This window comes from Trachinotus anak, unplaced genomic scaffold (assembly GCF_046630095.1).
Source record: "Trachinotus anak isolate AG129_WGS33_773 ecotype Australia unplaced genomic scaffold, CSIRO_AGI_Tana_v1 ptg000032l, whole genome shotgun sequence".
In the NCBI taxonomy this organism is placed as follows: domain Eukaryota; kingdom Metazoa; phylum Chordata; class Actinopteri; order Carangiformes; family Carangidae; genus Trachinotus; species Trachinotus anak.
Genome location: NW_027273883.1, coordinates 27,728,222 through 27,746,060, shown reverse-complemented (window position 1 = coordinate 27,746,060; position 17,839 = coordinate 27,728,222). Strand labels below are relative to the sequence as shown.

Here is a 17,839-nt window from a genome sequence, read left to right as displayed (position 1 = left end):
GCAATGCCAAACAGCTCTGCACCAAACAACCAGCACACACAGCTAAATACTAAGTGGTGAACACAGTGCAGCATTTAGCAGCTGAAGAGCCTGTGAAGCCACTGCTAAAAAATGAAAGAAATGTCAATATACGGCCTCAGAAAAGCACTGTGTGCCACTGAACATTTTTCTTAGCTATCTTATGACATCAAACGAGAACAATCTGCTTCCTATGAAGCAAATGTTCCACTCAGGTGAAAAAGTGCTTTGTTTGACCAATTACTCTGTGTGATAAATAGCACATCACTGGTCTCCTTTTTAAGCAGTAAAGGGAAGTATTATTAGAGAACAGATTTTATTGGACTTGTGGTCTTAATTTAGAGGAACACAAGCACTGAAATACCATCGACATGAGATACCACTGGCCTCATGCTTAGAGTTATCATACAAAGATATCTTAATTAATTTGAAGATAATACATTAATGTTTAACAAGGCTATACTCTAAAGCGCTGTTTGCGGCCACAGGAGGCTATAATATTCATATTATAGTCCATAATACAGAAGTGTTAGAATGAACAACAACAGTTGTGTTATTCACAGATCTAGTAGTGGGGATAAAATTGTCCTCCCTAAGTTCATTCCCTTGGTTGGAGAAATGTGCTTAGTAAATGTAAGGCAGTTACCTAAACATGTCAGTAGATGGCGCTGGTACATTGTTTTTGCACTTAGGTGTTGCACGATTGTTGCTGTTTGTCCCCTACCGGGCACCGTGTTTTATTTACTTTGGCGCTGCGTGGCCGCCATTTTGCCACAGTGTCTGTTTATGGTTTGTAAGGTAAGTAGCTCTTCACATCGTAGTCTAATATCTTTACCATAAACAGTTAATATGCTACGCGACTTAAACAATGTGTGTAACGAGTTTTAGGTTTTTGTAACTCCGTTTTATAGGAGTATGTTGGCTGTATTTACTGCTAGCTTCTTGTATTAGCTCCGTGGCTACTGTGAGCTATTTACCTACCTGTTGGTTTTCTCTTATGCTCTGAGTTTGTAACTGAACCTGTTTTAAGAGGTTTAATACCTGTAGAGGTACAGCGCTTTATTTTGAATACTGTATGATCACTTTTTATGTCTTTACTGACACACAGTGTCTGTTTATGGTTTGTAAGGAATGAAAAGCCGCCAGCATCGACAGTCAATAACCCAGGCGGTCTCAGCCACGATCCTCACCACCCGTGTGTCCGACTCGTCCCTCGCGTCGCACCCAGCTCCAACAACAACATTAACACAACGCAGAGTCTCGGGTGTAGGGGGAGGCGTAGCACTCACACGGGCAGCTGGGTTACATAAACTTCCTAGCAATCTGCACACTACCTTCTCGCATTTCATCGGAACAAGTAGAAATTTTGACTGATATCACAAGGAATCTTCATTAGGGGAGCACAAATATCAGTATGAAACAGATGCTTAATAGATGCTTGAAAAAATACAGTGTCTTAGTTCAAGGTTGGGCCACCACAAGCCTCCAGAACGGCTTCAGTAGAGCAACTTTGTTAATTATCTGTGGTTGTCAGTCCAAAACGGTCTTAGATCACCCTGTGAAACTCCTCCCCAGTGACCAATTTAGAGAGTCAATGTTCTCACAGCATAATTTAAGACCAAATATTAATACTGTGGCTGTTGCTACAATTCATCTCATGAATATAACATGATATATATATATATATATATATATATACAACCCCGTTTCCCAAAAAGTTGGGACACTGTAAAATGTAAATAAAAACAGAATCCAATGATGTGCAAATCATGTAAACCCACATTTAATTGTAAATAGAACAAAGACAACATATCAAATGTTGAAACTGAAAAATATTATTGTTTTATGAAAAATATTTGCTCAATTTGAATTTGATTCCAGCAACACATTTCAAAATATTTCTATATATATACTAGACTGTAGTTTTATTATATTTTTGATCAAATTAGTAGTGAACACCTAGATCTGCCAGTTGTTGCCATAGTTCCTGAGCACTTTAACACTTCTCTTTTTTATACATCTTCTTCTTTTTACTTTACCTTCGGCTTCAGTTTTTTCTCAGAGAGAGAGAGAGAGGAAAGAGAGATTACAACTTCTGATTATAAGACTGATTAATTTGATTTGTCTTTTTTTTCTTCAATTGAAGGTGGTGGCCCAATTTTCAATGAGTGCAAATTAAAATTAAATTCAAGAGTTGTAGTCACTGCATCGCCTCTGGGTTTCACCAAAGGTCAAGCAACATGTTCTGAATCCATGCTGCTTCTCTAAGCTTGTTTTGAGTATGTAGCGTGTTTTCCCTTGCACTGCAGCAGATTTTTGAGTGTGCAGTTGATGCATACTATTCTCCCACAATGCAATGCACAAAAGAAATGGAGCAGCTAACTCACTGCTAGAAAAAAATCAAACAATTGTGTGTATGTTGGAAACCAAACAAACAAAACTGATAACACTGAATGTCTCTTTGTGAAGTTTAAGCAGCAGTAACTTTCCAAAGCTGCAGTTTGATTGTCATCCATCATCACACGTGTTTGACTGTGTAGAATTGCCTGTTGTATGTAGTACAGGGTCAGGACACAGCTACTGAAGTTCTGTGTATATATTGAACCACGGCCTTTCTCACCCTAACCAAGTAGGTTCTGTTTCTAAACCTTGATCACAGCGGTGGCAGATCAGACATTGCTCATGTAAATAATTTTGTAAAAGTCATTGTAACGATTCATGAATGCACTGACAAAACAACGTCATCTGATAGCTAAGGTGTCTGATTCATGTGGGTTGTTTTGAAAGGCAGTGACTTACAACACATGGTAAACATGTTACCAGCGAGGTATTTTATTAAGCTGTCAACATGTCTGTGTCAGCTGCATCTTCTGCTAACCCTCCCCATAGACACTCTGCAAGAGCTTTGTCTGATGTTACCTCTGGTGCCGTCTCTGGACTGTGGCTGCAGTTAGACACAGACCTCTGTGGAATTTTCAGGTGGATGCACAGACTAGGGAGGTGCTCCGTATCTGAGGTGCAACAAGAGGGCAAAAGCAACTCGCTCAAAAGTCATCCCCTCTGTGTGTCACCTCCAGCCCTGTACTGATCCCAAGAAGAAATAAGTCAGTGTAGAAACCACATCGATGGCTCAGCAGAAAACAAAATACTGAGTCCATTTACCGTCTAAAACCTTTGCTGTTTCTCATTTTTCTCCACAGTAGAGTCGGTTTACAATGAGGATGTTATACACATCCCCAACACACCACTTCACAGGAAGAACCTGCTTAAATTCTGATGCTGTATCATAACAGCCTGTATACAAGTGAGAGTGACTGCTTAAACTGTCATTGTTATTCACTCTGTGGACTGGTAAGACAATGTGGGCAGGTGCGTTTTTTTCCAAGGGACATTGAAGGATTTATGCTGCAGTTTGTGTGTGTGTGTGTGTTTGTTGTGTGTGTGTGTGTGTGTGTGTGTGTGTGTGTGTGTGTCTTTGTTGACCAAGCTGTGTCTGAACTTGATGTTTTTTCTTTTGCTGTTTTCATACTGAATTTTAACAGCAGATATAAGCCACATTTCAAGCACCTTTTCCCACTGATAAATATTAAAGAATTAATGCAGTGGATACATGTTATATTTAGCCTCTAAAGCTGCTTTAGTCACTATGAAACACAGCAGACACGCTCACACTGAAAGAGGCTTATTCAAATGATGTAAAAAAAAAACTAAGTTGACAACACAGTGCAGGAATCCAGGAGCACTGCGATGATATGACAAAAATAAATATTGAAAGAGGAATCGATATTCAGGCAAAGCGAAGGGAAGTGCCGGAGAATTGTTTCAAACAGCGGTCCACAAACAACCATCATACTCGGCTTTCTCCTCACTTTCAGAGCTTAAACAAGCACTGTATGCTTGAGGACATGATTTTGATGGATGCTTAACAATCCAGCACTGGACAAGTATTTGTGTGTATTAACCAAATGAGGTACTTTGCTGTGCATGCTGCAGACTGTCTGAATCTCTGTCCCTCTAAAACAGAGATCTGAGCCAGTGAAGGGGAATTGTGAGTTGCTGCCACAGTTGGTGGAGTTCTTTGGGCCTAGTATCGTTAATCCATGTCTGTGAACAAGTGTGACAATAAGCTCTGTGTCTGAACAGCAATCCTCTTAGGCAAAGCTTTGTGGGTAAACTCGCCTCATGCAAATTCTAAACCCCATTAGCTTTGAGGGACTAGTCAGCTGCATTGAGATTAATGGGCAAGTGACTACTTGATTTAATAGGGTTATTTCACATCTTCCGGGGGAAAAATAAACAACAAAGTTAATGCAAGACATTTGTCACTGACGTCCTCAATCTCTCTTCTCTAAGTGGGAGAAGTTTCTTGTGCGTTCAGATGTGTTACTTACTCAGCCTGGTGTTGGTGAAACAGAGTGGAAGGTTTGCAGATGTTAAATGTGTGTATGCTCAGTCTGGAAGTAAAAAAAAAAAAGAAATTTGAGAAGTTTCACTTGTTTGGCCTCTTATAAACCTAAGGTGGAACGTTTTTGTGCATTGTGGTAAATTACAGCATGGTCATATCTGAAACTGTATTAGAGATAAATGCAGCGAGGAGAGAAAGTGCTATGCAATTTTTCATTACAGGGTGCAAAAAATGAAAATCCTTATTTATCTTTTTCCATGCCGTCAGCTTACTCCAAACTTTGCTGCAGGGGATTACTGGCTGGGTGGGTAAGGCTCTGTCACCGCAAAGTGGGAGACAGCACACTGTGACAACGGTGATCTGAGAGCGCTGCCAACTCCTCCAACTTACAGCTGAGGAGGAATGATTAGCCCAAAGTTGAGCAGGAGCATTTAAATACTTCCTCATGACCTTTAATCCCCAATCAAATCAAAATGCCACCTTTCCCTCTGCTGCAGAACACAAGCAAGCACTCCAAAGCCTGCGTGCCTGCTCAGCTCCCAGCATGCACTGTCAACAGCTTTTCAGGAGATCTGAGATTACCCAAAGCTGACTGATTGCCTAAACAGGTGAAATGAGTGTCATCCTCCAGTGAAGGCTTAAAGCTGGATCCCTTCTTATGAGAACTGCAGTGGGACTGCGACAGCTTAGAGTGACATATTGAAGGGGTTCCGCTGCCTGAAACAGTTTGAATGTGCAAGTGCACTGAGTGACTGGGCAAAAAATAAAGATGACACAAGTCAAAGTATTCGACAACAGCATTTGATAGTACACATCAGTTTCAGCTCAGTTCAAGAGCTAACAGTGCGACTGTTAAAACCACAGGCCTTAAAACCTCAGGTTTTTGTGAAAGAAAGTTATGTGTTGTCATGGTTGCTAGGCGACTGGAGCCACACTTTGCGACACAACAGTAAGGGCAGGCACAGCTGGTGACGTAAATCAAAAACCCATTTTGGTTTGACCTTTGCAGTCTACAATGGCTACGAAGGGCCACACCTTCAAAGACCACGTCCTCCAGAGGATGCACAAAGCTATAGTCCCTGCACTCCAGAATTTCTGTTGTGTTGCTAAACAGGAAGCGGACAGCAAGGCTCAGCCAGGGGTTATTTTAAACGTTAATCTTAAAAAAAAAAATCTTGAAAGCAAAATTTCACTGATTGCTGTCAGTCTAAAGAAGAGAGAATACTGATGCAATCTGATACACAGTGTTATTGACACTATCTGTTTGTTCCCATAACTTTGTTTTCTGTGCAGTTTAGTTCACAGTTCCTCTTCAGCGTCCTCTGCTTTCCCCTGCAGATGCCCCTCAGACTCAGGCAACTAATGTCACGATGGCTAACGTTATTTAGCTCCTCTATTAAGTCCAATTTCCTCTCCCCAGCATTAGTTGATTTGGACTTCTAGATTCATGCAAATATGATACATATAAAATTGAGCTTGTGTGAGAAGCTCTTTATCCTTTTTTTTTGGTGGTGGTTACACAAATAACTCCAAACTCCAAGGTCAAAGCTGTTGCTTACTTTACCTGCAGTTTACCACTGACTATTCATTTAGAATAGCACATTTTCTAATTTATTTTTTTCACATTAATAGCCTATCTATAAAGGGAAAGCTGTAAGACTTTTAATGTGAAAATCCTGGAAGAAGAGTTGAGTTTAATGCATCATTCGGGGAAGTGGAACACCTGATGTGACACTTGCTGTAGTGATGGCATTAGTGTTGTAGAAATGGACACTGCACTGAATTCATCAAGACAGCAGCTAAAAGTGGAAGAAGTGTAGGGTTTGCATTCACAAACATGGGGAGTTAGGATTAAACACCTGTCCCTAACATCACCTTGTCCCACATAAAGATATACAGATGGATAAAGTCACTACCTACAAACTGAATACTTCATAACAAAAAGAGTAAAGTAATGACTCAGGGTTAAGGCAGAAACCTGGCCAAACAAACTTGAACAAATAAAGTGAACTAAAGGTTGAACCGGATATAAGCTTGACAAACCTATCTGCAGTCCAGATGAACATCTGTTGGCGCTACTTCTCCAGTCAGGTGCCATTAAACCACTGTAGAAGAAGACAGCAAGATGCTGTAATTAAAAGAGTCAGTCAAACCTCAAAGAATGAAAAACAATGTTGAGAACAGGATGGGAATCTGATTTTTATATTTGTTTCATGTACTAATTTAAGGAAGGTCACAGGTTCTCCTCATCACTCTACACACATCTGATGTTTTCGACTGTTCAGTGAAGCAGAAGCTAAATTGCAAGATTTCAGTCACATGTTTCATGTACTTTTATCATTACACCAACTTTTCTACCTCAGTAATGCTGAAAAAATTCTGAATTTAATTTGTTTTCACTCAGGTTTTTTAAGCCCACATTGAAAATGCACATACAAACAGGTAGATGGACATTTTCTCTAGAGCCACCATTAAATGAGTTATTTGTAAGTTTTGCTATTATTTACTTAACAGGAGGTTATAATAGGCTGTCTGAGCAGCACTCCCTCTTCAGTGAGGAGACTGGCTGGCTGGACTGGGGCTAGCTGATTAGCATGTTAACTTCAGCAGAAGCATTTCCATTTTAGAGAGATTTATTTTCCTCTAACCACAGAAACTCAAGTCTAAACCTTTATATTGTTTAAAATCATGTTTATGTTAAATGATAACATAAAGATAGATAGATAGTTCCAACGAATAAAGATCATTTTCTACTGTTGTTTTAACATTGTGCACCAGGATTTGCCAGTATTTGTTTTAGTTGAGTTTCACTTTCATTCATTAATCAATGTAATTAAGTAAAAAAAAGACAAATATGTTACCAGCCCAGCTCGATTAAAAACCTTTTTCTTTTTTTTCCTTTCACTGGCACCGTTGTTTTCTCCAAACATCAAAGCAACTCACAGATAACAGAAACTGGCAAAGACAAACGATTACAAAATGAGATAAGGCATTATCAATACAGAAACAAGCAAAACAGCACACACAGACGTGATGGCTGAGATGGGACATGTGGGTGGTGGGTGGTGAAAATGATGTCAGTCAGTGAGTACAGTTTAGTTCTTCAGTCTGTAGCTGTTTGTGTGTGCATTTCAAATGACAAATGGAGGTAATGGAGGCTCATTTCACATATTTTGTGGAACTGTGGAAAAAGAATCTTTGACCATTTTGTTTTTAAATGCTGGTACAGGGTTCAGTGCTGCTGAGATCACGCTGATAAGATGTGACTGTCTTTTTCTATCTTGGTAATAGACTGAAAATTGAAGGGGGGGGGGGTTGTTTTGCAGCTGGTGGCCATTTGTCATCACAGATCTTACACTTGTAAACACAAACAGATAGATGTATTACTGGTCACTGCTGGTGCCATCATTTCAAAGGCCAGCTTAGGAAAAAGTGGGACGCTGTAGTGTATGAATACATGATTATTGGTTCAACAAGAGTCAACATTTATCATGCGATATGTAACAAGTTCAGCTTGACTGCGAAATATAACTTGACCAAGTTCTATTTTTTTCTCTTTTTTCACATTTTTGATGTGGTGAAATAGTCTCAAGCAGTTTGAGTGCTTTATCTAATTCAAGTAAGCCTCACGTTGTTGTAATAAAGTGTAAATGATGTACAGTAAATCAACAAAAACAATCAAAGCTACTGTGGTGTAGCTTCCTCTTAGTTTGAGTTACTTCAGATGAAGCTTTGAGGCGTGTGAGGAGTCAGTTATTCACACACACACACACACACACACACACACACACACACACACACACACACACACACACAGACCCTGTTTGCTTGGTCTCCACAACATTACAGAGATGCCATTCATCCAGCTGCTGACTGACAATCAATGGCAGTGCCATGGAACCACTTTTGGCTGTGATTGATACGACCTATTAGCCTCCTGCATCTGGACACTGTTTTGGAAACAGGGAAGGACAGCACCAACCAATTTGTCTGTATTGATCCAGACTAGACTGAAAACCCTAAATCTCTCACCAGCCTGGATAAACCTCTGTAACTACCTCAGTCAGCTATACCCCAGACAGTCAAAACACTGAGACCAGTCACCTGTTTTCATGGTCCATCAGTGTACATCACAATGCTATTTACTATTGGACTGTTTGATATTTGTTTGATGTAGCTTATTGTAAGTCTTGAAGTCACTTAAATAGGGGCAGTGTTTGAATGATGATGTGACTCCACTTGTCAAAATTATGAACAGGTGTGTGTTTTGCAACTGTGTGGCCTATTTTTACAACCTCATCTCCCAAAATGTACTTTCATATACAGCTAATCTACGTCAGCAAATTCATTCTGAAGGAAACATTATTTTGTAAGAAACATACACTTATACAGATAGATTTTCTCTTCAGTCTCATTTACAACTAATTTAAGGGAATTTGTGGCTTTCACCAGTTTATTCGTGATGAATTTTCTCTTGAGTGGCTGCGACCAACCATGTACAGATAGTCATTGTCCACAGGAGGGAAACATGTTTGACTCAGCCTGTGTAACACAAATCACGTAAAGGTAGAATAAGCAATTCTAATCCAACACACTTTTAGACACATTCAGTGAGTATCTTCACTAGTTGTCTGTGGTTCCTCTTAGTAAGGATCCAGTGAAATTCATGCCAAGACCAAAAAAGGTTTGCTGTGTGTGATAATTCATGGGATGATTCATCAAAAGTTAAGGTAAAGTTATAAAAATCTACTTGGCAATCTTTAAGGGACTTTAGTTTTCTTCATTAATCAATTTTTATGAGTCAATAAAAGACAAATTGCAAGTTATGTCTGAAGTCTACATCATAACGCTACTACCCAAAGGACAGTGTATTACAGTTAAGGCATTATTTTTGTAGATGGGGCCATTTCTCCCTGTCACTCTGTTCAGTAAGGTACATGTTGAGATCAGGTGACACTGTAATAGAAGTGAGATCACATGATCAAACTGGTTGTAAACAAATCCCCAAGTTTGTCAGACTTTTTTGAAACAGAGAATAACAGTGAGCCGTAAAAATTTTACCCAAACTATGTGTAAACATCCATCACACCTTACAGACTGACGTCCTGGTTCAACATCAAAGTATCCCTTTGGTGTTTTTATGAGAAAATAAACTCATAGAAACTGCTACATTTCTTCAGTCTGTCACCTGTATGTAAACAGAACACAGCAGTAGGCCTGGTTTATCAGTGTGATACGACTGTTGCAGTGCAAACATTTGCACCACACAAGAATAACTTCTATTTCACCAGCAAAATATTTCTACAAGTTCCTTTCAGGCCATCTGCAGATATATTAAAGGGCAGCTTCATGCTAATATAGTAGAAAGACAACAAATTTAAAAATCTGTTCTGAACAGGACAGTTTCACTTTTCACATTTTTAAAATTAGAAACTCAAACTAAATAATATTGTCACGGCCATAAGCTGAAGTTAGAATTAGAAGTTAAAATGTAATTTAATTCACAATTTAATTGTGATTAATCGCATGTTTTATTACATGATCCAAATTCTATTATTTTGCATTTCAGAACTGTTTTCACTTGCTTGACAACACATAACCATCAGTCTGTCTGAACTAGAAGCTCACGTTAGCATGTCTGACGTGTAATCATGAAGATGTCTGATCATTTATTTATCTGTACCAAGCTCTGGGTAAGTTATATTTTTATTTTCCAACTCATTTGATCTTCACCAACGACGATTCAGGATTTGGATTTTAACACTTTAGACATGCCCCTTTATGCTGACCAGAACCCTCCCCCTTTTGCTCCCATGGACACGACTTGCCATAAAGTATCTTGCTCTGTCATGTGAAATCTTTGTAGGAAGTGTCTTTAGCAGCTTGAAAAGCTTCAAAGGGTCAAAATAGTAGCAACCAAAGATTCGAGAAGCACCAGTGATGGTGTAAAATAAAGAATCTTTGGCGGCACGCAATTAACACGATTAAAAAAAAAAAAAATGTTATGCTCGCTCCTTAATCTCATTACGATTAACGTGTTAATGATGACAGCCCGAGTTAAAATGTAACTGAGGTTTAAAGTTAAAGGGTGTCATTTGCTGAACAGATTATAAAGGCTTTTTTTTTTTTTTCTTTTGGCAAAATGTGTGACAAGCATTTTAAGTAAAAAGGAGTTGAAAATGTACTTAAAATTTTTTTGCGCAGCCAACAGTCATCAGTTGGCAGCAAACATGCAATATGCTATCAGATTACCCAGCTAGTGGTAGTGCTAGTTTGACTATCCATGTTGATCGTGGAACCCTCATGAGAGTCTTGTCTCCACATAAAGTGGTTTAGATAATATGAGTACTTGGCTTGTTCACAGTCAGTCTGATTATCTGACTTGTGTTTCTTCCATCAGATTTCAATTTGTTTTGGTGAAGATCAAAACTGATAGAAATGATGTCCAAAACTACAAGAATTAACTGTAATTAACCAAATTGATCCCTCGAAGTAAAGGTTGGGACAAAGAGTAAGTGTTGGTGGAGTTTGATGGCAGCATTATGGACTGAGGAATGATTGTTGTCATACAAGTGTGTGTGTGTGTGTGTGTGTGTGTGTCTTCCGGAAGCAGAGGGGGGTGCTCTGGGTGGTGGCAGGCAGGCAGAGCTTTGATGTGGTTGTGACTGGCAACACTCTCTGACTGAGTGAGCCAAGCAGACACACCCGATGGACTCTGATCTCTACAAAGACCTATCTTTACATCTCTCTCTCTCTCTTCCCTCTCTTTCTCTCTCTCTTTCTCTCTCTCTCTCTCTCTCTCTCCATACAAACTCTAAACACACACACCCACACACAGAGATCTACCTTGACATAAATCTGCTCTGTCCGGCTCCTCTCCTCCTGATCTGGCATCCGTCCAGGTGGTCAGGATTGGAGAGCTGTGCAGATGGGCACAAAATCCCCAATCTCACGTTCGCCTTAGGTCTTTTCTTGGACGGGCTCTGCATTGTAGCCGCGTTCATTCTCCCATCAAACTTCATCGTACTCTTATCACTCCTCCTCTCCCTACAGTTCTCCCCCTTCTATCCCCCTTATACTCACCTTCCCTCAGCGATCCCTTCACTCTTGACAGTGTGTTTTCTTTCTCTACATTCCCTTATCCGTCAATGATCTCTGCTGATGGAGTGAATAAAAGGTACATGTCTGTCAGAGTCTGTTGGCTTGTCTCGTAGCATTATTAGCACATCTCTGTTTGTTTTGGCTCTACAGGAGCGTTTTCCAGCCGTGTTTGTCTGGCTTGATATCCACATTTGTTGCTATTTGTGCACAACTTTTGCATAAATATGTGAAATTTGTCACAGTGCCAACTCTCTCCTTTTCTTCCTCACTTAGTTCTATTCAGTTTAATCTTCTGTACTGTACAAGCCAAAGTATCTAAATAAGATTCAATAAAAATGAAAATACCTGCTACAGAAAATATAGATCATATGAAAAGAAATAAAATTTGTTGCAGTGGCAGGGATCGTCTGTGTGTCTCTTTGTGGTGCCTCTGTCACGCGGTCTCTCGGTTTAATTCTGTGAGTGTGTGTGTGTGTGTGTGTGTGTATGTGCACATTAGGGCACTCTCTCAGTTCCAGCCCTCAGCAGCTGATAAAAGATGAGACACTGCTGCAGGCGGCTCATTCAGTGATTATTTTGAAGAGACTGACTGGAGGTTATGGGCTGAAGAAGAGACAAAATGAGAAGGCAGAGTGTGTAAAAAGGATCACAGGTTGATAATATGATACAGTAGATCTCTGTAGTTGTGTCTTTTGTAGACAGTCACCTGCTAACACACTAGCTAACAAAGACCTATTTAACCTTTTATACCTGACTGACCTGAATTCTGGTTGCGATCCAACAATACCAACCATACCAGGCTGAATTTAGTGGATATTGTGTGTATAAAATGATACACAACACACAACTTCATGCAAGAACTTTTTTTTTTTTTTTTATTCTAAACTTCTCTTCTCTTTTTCTGTGAGGCTTGTTCATACAAGGGTTGCTCATCAAATTCACCAAACCTCTTAACTAGATGGAATTCAATTGTTTTTTTGTTTTTTTCAATCAATGAAGTGGACAAATTGAGATAAGATTTGTCATCTATGAATCATAGCACAAGTGCAGAATTAAACCACTTAGGAAAGACTATTCCTGTTTGAAACTTTAATTAAAGTAGATATAAAACAAGTGGAACAACAGGTATGAATTATAAACAGTGATAATGTAGATGGAAAGCTCTTTAAATTGGCGGCCAGCTGTTTGACTGGACTGGACATTTTTAACACCAGCATTCCCCTCAAGAGTCATTCACTGGTTTGCTAGAATTTCTTTGAGGCCAACAGATAGTCCTTCTCCATTGCTTCTGTCTGAGCTCACAGCTGCAGGCACGGGCAATGCGTCACTTATATCTCTGGTAGAGGCTCCTTAACAACAAGACCCCAGGTGTCGATGAGACTTGCCCAGAGATGCTGAATCTTAGCTGATACCCCTCCTTAATGGCGCATGGAGGTCGGGGGCAGTGCCTGTGTACTGGCAAACTGGGGTGTTGGTTCCAATATTTAAGAAATGGGACTGGAGAGTGTTCTCCAATTATTAGGGTATCAAACTGCTCAGCCTCTCTCAGAAAGGTTATGCCAGGGTGCTGGGAAGGAGGTTCCAACTGCTTGTCTAATGTCAGATCCAGGAGCAGTGTGGATTCTGACCTGGCCATGTACTGTATGTTAACAGTGGACCAGCTCTTTAGCCTTGCAATGTTACTGGAGCAGTCCAGGTGCAGCTGGGAGGAAGAAAGTGTCCAGTTTGAAGACCTCAGAATTACCTCTGCTTTTGTGGATGATGTGGCTTTTTTTGGCTTCATCAGATGGTGACCTCAGCACGCAATGGGACATTTTGTAGATGAGTAAAAAGTATCCAGGATGAGTCAGCACCTCCAAGTCAGAGGCCATGGTTCTCTGCCAGAAAATGGTGGATTTCTCCTTTCAGGTCATTTCCCTGCTGTGCACTGAGATGGGAGCTGATCAGCAAAGCCTTATTCTCCACACAGCGATACGTTGGCTGTCATGGGGGAAAGTCCTGTCATGTCTAATTGATCTTGGAGAAGAAGAGTTATACACCAGGCTTCAAGGCAGCATTTAGGAGTTTATGAGCAACCTTACCCTGTGGCACGAGGCTCAGAGTACACAACCATATCCCACCACAGAATTGAGCAACATTTCCCAATACTCACCTGTGTGACTTGGTACCAACAGAGGGTGTGTGACGTCACACCCTGTGTCATGTGTGTCTCACTGGCTTTTAAGTAAGAAGAAATAACAAATATCAAATGTTTTAATGTTGATTTTACTCTTCAACTGCATTGACACTGTATTCATGTCAGCTAGTTTAGTTTTATATTCTCAGTGCATCTCTCTCGCTCCTGAATTTGGTCTGTAAAGAGTAACATGTTATTTGACCAGGGATGCTTCTCTCTCAGGCTAGATCTACTCCTCTCTTTCTCTCTCTCTCTCTCTCTCTCTCTCTCTCTCTCTCTCTCTCTCTCTAACAAACACACACTTTTCTGTTCCATTATCTAATTTTAGTGTATGACCTACCTGGTTTAAATGGTTGGTAAATATGGTAAATATTTTATGAGTAAATGGTTGTTTGTTCCATTTTACTTGGCATTAGTAGATAAAGACAAATGTTTACAGAGTGATGAGTAGATGACACGTGTTATAGAGGCGTTATTGAGTCTATTTTGCACAGATATGAGTACAGGTGTGCCTTGAGACATTAACTTGCCCTTGGTGCCTTGGATTGAAAACCACTGAACTAGCATATGGTGCAGGCCTACATTCTGATTGGACATGGCTCTATTATTAATTATTATTATAATATAATATATAATTATTATTATCAATAACCTTTTGTGGTTGTGGTTACTTAATAGTGTGATGCAAATGTGTTTACCTTCTACATATTTTAGACGTATTTTCCCAATGTTTTCACTCAACATTGCCAAACCCAACCTCATAATTAAATAGTACTTACTATTCTGCTTCAGTAATGGTGTAAGTTTTCCTCTTCTGATTTTTGACATAATACTATTAAACACTCAGCACATTGTGAAGCCCGATAACTCCATCTGCTTATCCATGCTTTTCCTCCATAACAATCGTTTCCTTTCACCTCTCGACAGGATTTTCTATGAGCTGACACTAACGCTTGTCAGGCGAAGCAGACTCTGTCCAGAAAACCCTTGACTTGAAAACTGAATCAGAACTTTAAAATAAAAGCTAATGTTTCATCATTTGGAGTTTCTGTTCATTGTTTGATATAAAACATCAATCGGTGTACACAGTGTACATTTGGGAAGCAGTCCAACTGATTCTAAATCCATGTTTTGATCGGATTCAATTTATTTCTCTTGATCAAATACTGACATAATCCTCTGAATCTTCTCTCCTTGTGCAGCTTAATTCACTCGCATGTTTCCTGTTGGCTAACTATTAACTGTAATCCAGATAAAAGTGATGCGCTCTGGCCTTTCATGTACCAGGCCAGTCTGCTGGTTGGTGATTAATGAACCACTTCCGTCTTCTCCACCATGAACTGTGGCCTGGACTTAATTAAAACTCAGCCGTTGACCACCAATCATAAATTACTTCCCACAACCTGTGACACTTTTAGAATAAAATGAACAAATTGGTTTCTCACCAATTAATAATTTACAAATGAAAGGGAATAACAATCCCAGGGCAGGCATCTGCATCCTGTTCGTGCTTGAAGAAGGCTGACAGTGCCATCCCCGAGCATGAGGCAGTGGTGTCTGCTGGGTGATTGATGCCTGTTGTCTGCTCTGCTTGTGTTTTTCAGGTAGCTGCTGTCATTACAGTGTCGCCTCAGTGCTCCTGCCCAGTCTGATCCCTGACCTGAGCAGCTGGTTTCCAGTAGGAGGGAGCTGCCCTGCAACAACATCTCTACTCCATCATCTCTGGCTCTGTTTACATGTTCTTCAGTGTGGGGATGGAGGCCTTTCTCAGCATACCAATTTGTCAAGAGGTAGCCCCAGTCTAAGCCTCTCATGTAGTCATCGTGTTTGTTTTTCTTTTGTTATGCTGTGGCTGTGTTCTGTGACTCAGGTGTTAGCATCAATGCTGAAGTCACAAATGTGAATTTAGTCACAGAGTGGGTGCCTCCTGCCTCGGATGTGATGGGTCACTGTTGTATCATCCAAACACACTGGCAGCTCCTAACTGTGGTGTTTTTATCAGAAAACCAGATGAAGATGGAGCAGGAGCTTCAGGGTGGGACGAGGCAGCTTGAGCTGTACTGTCTTCACTGCTGTACTGTACGCTGCGTTTCCTTCATGTATTTTTACTGAAATAAACTTCATATTTATCAGTCTGTAGTGTAATTTAATCAGTGTTATACTGTACTGTTTCTTGATATTGGTAAATATTGTTTGCCCAAATATACCTTCCAAAATAAAAGTCTAAGTTCAACAGCAATGGGAAATTCCGGATGTGTTTGTGGTTTGATCTGAAATAATGTGAGACCTGCTATTTCTGTGTTTATTTATGCCAGCTGTCATGAGAGTGTCCTCCCTGTTGACTGGCAGCTCATTCCCACCCAGAGTTACATTTTATTGTTCACATCAAGATATCTAGCAGTCATGTGAGGAAGCATCAGTCATTTCAGCAACTGCTTTAAAGGGACATATGTTTATGTTCAAATGAGAAAGCCCTCTAATGGCTGTACTAATTATGACAAGTCAGGTAACATTATCCTAAACATTGCCTCAGGAGGTCGGGGTGGGTCGATGGGTCCACTAAACAATGGACATAAACTCAGGAGACCTCTGTTTTAAACCAATAGTAAATGTTGTGTCTTTTAAAGGTCCCATATTTTCTACTTTTCTGGGTTTTTATTTGAAGTGTTGATATCCATTAGAAGATATATTTGTGGTTCTAAGTACCAAAACTATGTCAGTGTAATTTTACATCTCCTCTCTCAGGCTTTTCTCTGTTGTAACAACAGGTCAGTGAGCCAATCAGAAGAGAAGCTCTGAGCCTCTCTTCTGATTTAATACTTTCACAGTATTAATATAGATCCTAGACCTGCTTTATAATCCGAATAAAATGTGGACATCTATGTTTATACGACATGGGACCTTTAACCAGGACCTCAGGAAATGGTCCTATGGGTTTGTATCAGAGGGAAGGGACAAATGACCTATATGGTCATTTAGGTTGGAGGATGTGTTGGCTGTCAATGTATCATTTTAGTAATAATTAACTAATATAGTTCCCTGTTTAGGAAACCAGACATACAGTTCAGCCAGTGACTTTTCTAGTTCATGAAATAAAGCAATTACTATGAGGTTAAAGTGCCAACCAGTGAATCATAAAATTGATTGTAAAAGTAAAAGTAGCCTGATTTTTTCATTTTTAATAGGAAAGGTGCATATCATGTCTGTGTGTTCAGATTTGGCACTAAGGGTTTTAAAGTAGCTTAATCATAATGCTGGAAGTTAGCGGAACATTTTATAGATGCAGTACCACAACCTGGCAAAATCAATGTTGACCTGCCCTAATAAAAAGTAAATAAATAAATAAAGATAAATAAATGAATAAAAGAACCTGTGCCAGATTGGCTGGTCTCCACCCAGTTCTGCCCCGCTGCTAGCTCAGTTGTTTTTTACATGTAAATACAGATACGTTAACATAAAATGTGATGAAGATTACAATCTGTACAATATGTTCTCCCCTCTGTTGGTTTAGACAAAGAAAGGCTCACAAAAAAGCATGTCAAATACCATCAAGTGTCCAAACAAAAAAAAAGGGTGAAAAATGTAAAAGAAACTTTCAAGGAAATCAAAACAAGAACAAAAGCACAAACATAAAGAACAACTACACATGAAAATAAAACTTTAATTTATTCATATTTGTTGTCTCTATATTCATCTATATTCATCTCTATATTCATGAAATGTTCACTTTTATGTCACATTTTTCATACTCCCTTTCTGTACCTTCATTGTCAATATGTGGACATTTCTGCCTTTATGTGAAGCGCAACTGTTTAATTTGCCCCCTGCAAACCTTGCCCTTCTGACAGCTGGCGAGCCTCCACAGTGTGCTGTGTATTGCCCCCCACCCTCTTTTTTTGTGTGTTTTTGTAACAGGGGTCAAGTTTTCCCAAAGTCTCTTTTTGAATTTGGGTCATCTTGTGTTATCTCTGTCTGATGCATCAGTGTCGGATGCATGTGGAGATTGTTAACTGACAACACCAGCAAAGCCGTCTGTGTGTGAAAAAAATGTGTTAATATTTTAAATATTATAATCTACTACTGTATATGATATATAGTCATATTATACCATAGCTGTAGGTGGCTGCAACTGGTTGGAG

The 17,839-nt window shown here is 39.7% G+C and overlaps 1 protein-coding gene across 2 annotated transcripts in view; it reads left to right on the top strand.

Moving 5' to 3' along the window:
• The window catches only part of tsnare1 (T-SNARE Domain Containing 1), a 174,162-nt gene extending 158,222 nt beyond the window's left edge, over positions 1-15,940 (top strand). For both annotated transcript variants that reach the window (XM_071470569.1, XM_071470567.1), the window contains exon 12: positions 15,305-15,940. The gene's annotated coding sequence lies outside the window, so the exon portion shown is untranslated. The remainder of the gene's footprint in view (positions 1-15,304) is intronic.
• Positions 15,941-17,839: the final 1,899 nt, after the last annotated feature.